The following is a 5,838-nucleotide window of genomic DNA, read 5'->3' on the forward strand; positions in this document are numbered from 1 at the left end:
TATATATATATATATATATACCTGTATACATACACCTGTATATATATATCTGTATACATACACATATATATACTTACACATATACACTCATGCATATCATCATTATTATACACATACACACTCATGCATCATATTATTATCATGTTTACATTCACTTTTCATACAAGCCAGAGTTGGATGGGTCATTATGGTCCAAGTCAACTTTTATTGGGAGTTGCTGTGGTACCAGTATAGGAGGAATGGTTCCTTGTACACATAAAAATTTAGAGAGTACTCTGAACTAAAGAAATATGGACCAGGGAGAGCAAATATGTGAGAGTCATCAAGTCCCAGAAGGATGAAAGGTAATATTGACCCAACAGTATTTGGAATCAGAATGTAAAGAATTGGAAGAAATATAACAAGGCATTTTCTTTGATGTTTGTCTCCCTAATATGTCATTATTAGAAATAGGATACATTGGATAATACAGCCCTCGATAGACTGTGACCAATAAAACATAGAACAGTCTTGACTGGAATATTTTTAGATTGTAAATCTGATTTTCAGGGCTGACCTAGGGCTAAGAAACAACAACAGCAGCAGCTATAAGTCAGAGATATCTTTGATTTACATTTGACAAGCTGTAAATTATGGTGGTTTCCCTTCCTTCCTACCATTATTCAGCTCCCCTGCATTTGTCTGTAATAGATGGAAGCAGATAAATATCATTAGTAATAGTTGTAGCAACAAGCAAAGGGAAACTGATATAGATTGACAAGTTAGCAATTGGATTAATGGATATATCTCCTTAATGAACCAATTACGGCAGTAGACCAATTAGGTAGAAATTATTAAAGAACATAAGTCAGTTCAGATTCTATGAACAGAGCTACAAAGAAGGAAGGAGCTTTTGTTGGTTGAAATTTAGGAATAATTGTCAAAGTCATATTTTAAAACCTGTTTATGAGAAATGCCATTTGAAGTAAAATTATAAAAATAAAAGTCTTGTCTGATAATTTTTATTTTACCAGTTCTTGTTACGCTAATGAAAAATGTTTAGTGCCAAATCTTGTAAAAATCTAATGGTGTTTTTTTCTGTAAGACAGAAAAGCACACAAACATTAGAGGTTGAGGCATGTGAATTCTTCTTTTCTACATTATTACATCAAACGAATAAACAGTTTGATCAACTTCCAAACAATACTTCACAGATTTATCTTTCTGTCAGGTTTCAAGGTTATTTCACATAAACTAGTTCACACATCTATGAAATTTTCTGATGTTGAAAATGTCTTACATAAGTGTAGACATCAATGGTCGATTAACAAGTTTGTTTCACAGCCATGTAGCTCTAGGTTCAAGACCAGACCAGTGTGTGTGATCCTGAGTAACTGCCTCTACTATAACCTTGGGTTGATTAACACTTTGTAAGCAAAATCTGGGAGATAGAAACACTGCTGTGAGTGTGAGTGTATGATCAACCTCATTTTACATTTGCTTTTACATAGGCTATCATTAAGTAACAGTCCTTCTGATGAGTGTGAGTAGAAGACCAACCCCTTTCATGGTATAAGTTATTGATGATATTGGTGAATGTATAAAAAAAAAATAAAACTTTGTATTGGAATATCAATACCTTCCTGTAGTTTGCCTCTGTTACAATGAAGGAACACCTGTAAGATATTTGCAAAGCATGCAGTAATGAAATAATCCATTGTAATTAACCCAGGTAGGTAACAACACTAGAAGAAGAAAAACAGTTTAAACTGTAGATAGAACTATTAAATTCCATTATAAAGTGTAAAAGGAATTATGTGTTCACAACACACCAACAAACACTTCCTAAGAAGACTAACAAAAATGTATGAAAATTCTACTCTAAATAATGAAGGAAAACTAATAACCCTAAAATATGAACTCAGAAAGAAATGAAAGAAAAACATTGTTTCCTGAAAAAAATCAAGTATTACAACAAACCAATATAAACCACAAGTTTATTTTTAACCTACAAGCTGCAAATGGAGGAAAAAATACCATAATGAAAAGAAGATATAAAAGAAGATATATATCTCAAGAAGAAATAAAAACCACTCTGGTCTAAGATTTGGAATGAAAATAATTATTTTAATGAGAATGCAACATGACTAGAGACAATAAATCGACAATACTACACCAACATTAACAGTAGAGCTTATGCAATCAGCACTGAAACTTTCATCAATGCAAAAAAAAATATAAATAATAGGAAGACACTATGAAGAGGCCTCGTAGTTGACTACTGATATGAAATGTTGACATTTTATATAGAAAACCACTTAGACAGTGCTTCAAAAAGCTATGGAAAGCCAGATAGACATACTAAATTGGCTTGTCATAGAACAAGCCAACCTTTAAGCCAAGAATGAAAATACTACTTTGGCAGATAACTATGGGATTACAACCTATCTTAACATTATATATAAGCCGTACACTAGCTGCCTGAACCAAATCCTCCAAGATCATTGCAAGTCTAATGATGTAGATAATGACATGCAGGCTGATGTAAAGAAACATGTGTCAGACAACTTTTGGTAAAGTTGTTTGGCACAATAACTGAAGAAAAGAAAGCTACAGAAAGCTTGTGACAATATGACTTGATGAAAAGTGTTTGATTCATTTCCCATTCATAGCTACTGAAATCATTATAGCTGGCAAATGTACCTACTGTCTTAGTTGCTGCTATCAAAAGGCTCATAAAAACCAGGTCCACAATCCCCACACTTGTAATTTAAAGTGGAACAATTGTTTCTGATGTTATAAATATTTCAATAAGAATATTCCAAAGTGACAGTATATTTGTGCTTCTATGTATTTTGGTTATAAATCCACTGCTATTTCTTCAATGAAAATCAACTGACAATGTTCTTGGGACTATGACAGCAAGAAACACTAATATTCATAATTTTTTTATGGACGATCTAAAGTTCAATGCATAAAATATTCACATTGAAAAACAATTAGATTTAATCACATTTTTTTTTATGTAGGGGTAGAGTTTTGTCAAAAGAATGTTCATATCTAATAAGTGAAAGTGGGAAAACTGTTCATCAAACCCCAAATCTTTGTGTCAATGGTCTTCCTGTCTACCCATTTCCACAAAAAGAGTGCTGCAATTACCTTGAAATGTATTAATGAAAATATACCATACAAAGGTATTGTGAACACAAACACAAGAAAGAAAAGATATTACACCAAACTTAAAAGGATTATTAGTAGTCAGAGCTTCCCTCTTACAACAAGACAATATCTCACAATACATTTGTAGTACCTTTGCTGGTACCAACATTTGGGAACCTTGACTGGTCTATAAAGTAAATTCACTTTATAGCTATTAAAACTTTCAAGATCTTGGCATTGACTTCAAATTCTACAGAAACAATGATACAGACAGACTATATCTCAAGAAAAGGTAAGAGTGGCTTCCAATCAGCACAGACATCTTTTGAGTGCTGTATGATAATACTCTGACAGCACCTGCTAAATAATGGCAACAAAAATAATTAAGTGCATGTTAACCAAATACTTGAAAATGAAGTGAATAACATCCTGCAAGCTGGTAGTGAATTCCACACGAAACATTCACTTCCTGATGACTTCCTCATATGAACCAAAAGTGTAGGATTCACATATCCTGGGAGACATCCTACATACCAAACAAATGTTATGTATGGATTCATCTCCTGTTAAACATGAAGAATATGATAATATTTTTTCTTTATTGCTCACAGGGGCTAAACATAGAAGGAACAAACAAGGACATACAAAGGGATTAAGTTGATTACATCAACCCCAGTGCATAACTGGCACTTATTTAATCAACCCTGAAAGGATGAAAGGCAAAGTTGACCTCAGTGGAATTTGAACTCAGAATATAATGGCAGATGAAATACCACTAAGCATTTCACCTGGCGTGCTAACGATTCTGCCAGCTTGCTGCCCTATTATGATAATATTAACATGAAGTATAGCCTCTCATGGACTTGTGACTGTTACATCACATTCTATGCAAGAACAGAACATAACTACAAAGTATCTTATGAACAAATGAGACAGCAAAATTTTTAAGATTCCAAGATGAAGCCACTAATATCAACTACACCAATCTAATGTGAAGGACATAACACATGTAATCAGCTGTTGCCCAAAAGCATCACTAAGGTGCCACATCCCACTCTGTAACATAATGTTAACTTAATATATAATGTCAGCAACAGGCAAAAACTGTACTGGAATAAATATAAACAACACCTCTGTTATTGAATACATACATATCAACACAAGGAATATTGGTGGAACATTTCCATCAAAGCTGCTACTGAATGCCTGTAGCTCCTCTACTATGATTATAAATGTACATTTTATGCCAATACTCATTGGTGCACTTGGTTAATGTTTGCATGACAATCTGAAAAGCTAGGATTTTCAAGCAAAAATAGAAATCAGCTGACATGCACTTCAGAGATACAAACTCTAAGTAGAACAGTAAAAATATGCGAGACTGTCCTAAAGTTTCATATATAACCATTATTGTTGTTGTTATCAATATTCAATAGATGGAACTTTTCTTTCTTTAATAGAAATGAAATGAGCACCCATCTTCTTGGAAGAATTCTAATTAATCAAAAATAAAATGCATGCATGCATACCTTCATTTTATTTTTAATTAGAGAAACACACACACACACACACACACACACACACACACACACACACATATGAGGACAGTACCATAAAGAAGTATCAATCACTTAACGTGGATGGAACTTATGGAAGAGGGAGACCCAGGAAGATATGGGACAAAGTAACAAAGACTGATCTTAAGATGATGAACCTTACAGAGATGACAAGGGATTGAATTGATTGTCAATGTGCTGTGCATGAGAAGACTCATCCACCACAGTAGAAACGATATCCAAAGCAAACTTGGTCATGCTTGCATGTGTGGATATCCTGCCTCACTTCTCTCTTGCTCTCTCTCTCTCTGCTCTATCAAGCATTACCCGTACATCTCATCTCTAAGACTCATCATTTCTCAGTTTATGATACTATTTGGTTGCTGTAATCACCTAAGAACAGGATAAGCATATCTTACACCCACTTCCTTCCAATTACCTTCTCCCCACCACTCCAGAACGACTTCCATTCCTCATTATCATTCCTGCACTATTTCCACCAATCACTTCCTTTTTGTACCTTCAGAAATTGCTCTCTCTCCTCTGCTGTACTCCATTGTTAACACTTCTCTCAATAATCTCACATATCTAACATATCCCACACAGAGCCACTCCTACATCTCTCACCAACACTCACTACGTTCACCCCGATCTCCATCTCTAACGATCTCTCCTCCCACCTTGTATCTTGAGATGCAACCCATCACTACCTCTTTCCACTGACCCTAAGATACAGAGTAGCTTTGTATCTCTGTTGCAAGAACCTCTCAACACCTAACACAGAATCATCATTTCTCCTCCCTCTCTCAAATACTAACCCACTCCATTTAGTCCAGAAGGCTTTTTCCTATTTTTTCTTTTTCTCCCTCACCTTTTCCTTCTTCCTTTTCTCTTCCTTTCTTGCAAGTTACTTGGCAACCTCATTAGAGCTGGTGGCACAAGAAAAGCACCTATTACAGTCTGTAAAGTGGTTGGTCTTAGGAATGGCATTCAGCTATAGAAGCAATGCCAAGGCTGACATTGCAGCTCAACACAGCTCTACAGTTTGCCTGATCCTGCCAAACCATCCATCCAATGCCAGCCTGGATAATGAATGTTAAATGTTGATGACAATGATATATATATATATATATATATATATATA

General features: G+C 34.7%; 1 protein-coding gene across 10 annotated transcripts in view; it reads right to left on the reverse strand.

Moving 5' to 3' along the window:
- LOC106871878 (blood vessel epicardial substance-B) overlaps nucleotides 1–5,838 on the reverse strand; it is a 535,134-nt gene that overhangs the window by 119,440 nt on the left and 409,856 nt on the right. For 2 of the 10 annotated variants that reach the window (XM_052974859.1, XM_052974857.1), the window contains one exon: nucleotides 614–681. The exons of the other annotated variants lie outside the window; for them this stretch is intronic. The gene's annotated coding sequence lies outside the window, so the exon portion shown is untranslated. The remainder of the gene's footprint in view (nucleotides 1–613; nucleotides 682–5,838) is intronic. 10 annotated transcript variants of the gene reach the window in all.

The sequence above is a fragment of the Octopus bimaculoides genome, chromosome 19 (assembly GCF_001194135.2).
Source record: "Octopus bimaculoides isolate UCB-OBI-ISO-001 chromosome 19, ASM119413v2, whole genome shotgun sequence".
NCBI lineage: Eukaryota > Metazoa > Mollusca > Cephalopoda > Octopoda > Octopodidae > Octopus > Octopus bimaculoides.